This window comes from Colletes latitarsis, unplaced genomic scaffold (genome assembly GCF_051014445.1).
Source record: "Colletes latitarsis isolate SP2378_abdomen unplaced genomic scaffold, iyColLati1 scaffold0042, whole genome shotgun sequence".
In the NCBI taxonomy this organism is placed as follows: Eukaryota; Metazoa; Arthropoda; class Insecta; order Hymenoptera; family Colletidae; genus Colletes; species Colletes latitarsis.
Genome location: NW_027488392.1, coordinates 339,808 through 342,307, shown reverse-complemented (window position 1 = coordinate 342,307; position 2,500 = coordinate 339,808). Strand labels below are relative to the sequence as shown.

Below are 2,500 nucleotides of genomic sequence, written 5' to 3'. Positions count from 1 at the left end.
AAAAACAAATCGTACACCGTAACGAATCGGAGCAACAAGAACCTGGTGTATATATGGAATCGACCACCACCTCCTACTTCTCCGCGTCCTCCGATAGCATATAATAGCATTTTGCTTTCTCGGAGAAAAGGATATCAATGATGGGTTTTTAGCGCCTCGCCAAAGTGTCTCCCTTCTGTCTTAGTTTTTCATTCGTTCGATGCGAAACGCTCGCTAGGCGTAACCGGCTGATTACTTTTAACGTCCTTCCGTCGCTTTTCAAATTAAAGAAGAACCACGGTGTGTGTCTATGATAGAACTACCCGATCCGATTTTCGTTGATTCTTTGATAGTCTACCAAAGTCCACCGTAAGTTCGAAAGAAAAGCATTCGTGGACTGGACGACCGGCTAAACGCGCGGTCTCGCAATCGATATACATATTCGTAACAAAGAGAGACATGGGGCGACCAACTTCTCAGAGTATATCCCTTCTTTTGGGTTCCGTTCGTATCGCGCTTCTCGTCGTGTTCGTTCGAGCCTCTCCATAGAGGATGATCGTCCGATTCGTTTGATAAATTATCATTTTTCCCTGGGGCTGTACGAACGAACAGAGAGGAAGACGACGACCGACGGATACCACAAATTTCACGTGGTAGGGCATATATTACATATCATAATTATCAGTGTTTGATCAAATTTCTTTCCAGTGTCCTTTTTGTTATGCTCCAAAACTAGTATACGCTTTATTTTCTCTTTCCTTTGCATAAATTATTAACTTCGGGCAACGTCGGGAGCGCCGGTAATCATTAGATTTGTACGAAACGCGATTTGCGCCCCACGGTGGTTTTTAGTGCCGTCAAAGTCAGAAATCGTAGGAGCGGTGCTTTAACGGGCGGTCGTGATGATACTCCAGACAACACGACGCACGACGCCGTAAAACACTCGCGCGAGTCCAGACTGATCTCTGCCTCACCACGCAAGGGGTGCGCAAACTTGCCAATAATATATAATATTTATTCTTTTTCGTACGTCCAGCGACAAACGCCAACGAAATACCCAAATTCTCGCTCGTACGTTGATACCTTTCTCTTCATCGACCCGGCTCCGAAACGTTCTTCGCCATCTCCCCGAAAGGAGAGGTAAACGACGGCGGGGTTAGGGAATCTGAGAACAACGCAAGCAGTTTTAGGACAAGTGAACGACCCTCAGCCAGGCGTGGTCCAGGAATTTTATCCGTGGACCGCAATGTGCGTTCGAAATGTCGATGTTCATGTGTCCTGCAGTTCACACGTTGACGCGCAATTAGCTGCGTTCTTCATCGACCCACGAGCCAAGTGATCCACCGTTCAGGGTAATCATATACAATTTACAATTTTTTTCTTTGTATTTAAAAATGCTCCTTGTTCTTTGCTTTAAAAATATTCGATGTTCGCACCTCCGACCAGCGTATCGACGGAGGATTGAACGCGCCATATCGACGACAAAAGTTTCTTTTTGTTTCCTGAATGACGGAAAACCATCGTTCGACGGCCGGGCGTACAGTACATTCAAAAGCCTTTGCGCGTGGCTGCGACCAAACGGGTATAATACACCCGTATATTCTTGGTTCCGAACAGTAACTTCACGCGCAATCGGGCGAACGCACGCGGCAGCGCCCATCGGTTGCTCGATGAAATCGATGCGATAAACTACAGCCTTCTCGGCTGGTCGTCGTTAGTCGCGCGAGCAACGGATGGCCGCACAATCGACGCGTCGTCGTTTGCGATTATTCGCCTCACGTTAGCCATGAGTATGTATATTATTCATTTACGAACGAACGCGGCAGCGTCCATCGGTTGCTCGATGAAATCGATGCGATAAACTACAGCCGTCTCGGCTGGTCGTCGTTAGTCGCGCGAGCAACGATGGCCGCAAAATCGACGCGTCGTCGTTTGCGATTATTCGCCTCAAGTTAGCCATGAGTATGTATAACATTCATTTACGAACGAACGCGGCAGCGTCCATCGGTTGCTCGATGAAATCGATGCGATAAACTACAGCCGTTTCGGCTGGTCGTCGTTAGTCGCGCGAGCAACGATGGCCGCAAAATCGACGCGTCGTCGTTTGCGATTATTCGCCTCAAGTTAGCCATGAGTATGTATATTATTCATTTACGAACGAACGCGGCAGCGTCCATCGGTTGCTCGATGAAATCGATGCGATAAACTACAGCCGTTTCGGCTGGTCGTCGTTAGTCGCGCGAGCAACGATGGCCGCAAAATCGACGCGTCGTCGTTTGCGATTATTCGCCTCAAGTTAGCCATGAGTATGTATATTATTCATTTACGAACGAACGCGGCAGCGTCCATCGGTTGCTCGATGAAATCGATGCGATAAACTACAGCCGTTTCGGCTGGTCGTCGTTAGTCGCGCGAGCAACGATGGCCGCAAAATCGACGCGTCGTCGTTTGCGATTATTCGCCTCAAGTTAGCCATGAGTATGTATATTATTCATTTACGAACGAACGCGGCAGCGTCCAC

The 2,500-nt window shown here is 48.2% G+C and overlaps 1 non-coding gene across 1 annotated transcript; it reads right to left on the bottom strand.

Annotated features, from left to right (window-relative positions):
- Positions 1 to 1,179: 1,179 nt before the first annotated feature.
- Positions 1,180 to 1,334, bottom strand: LOC143350860 (5.8S ribosomal RNA). The gene has a single exon (XR_013081306.1). It is a non-coding gene; the product is annotated as a 5.8S ribosomal RNA (ribosomal RNA).
- Positions 1,335 to 2,500: the final 1,166 nt, after the last annotated feature.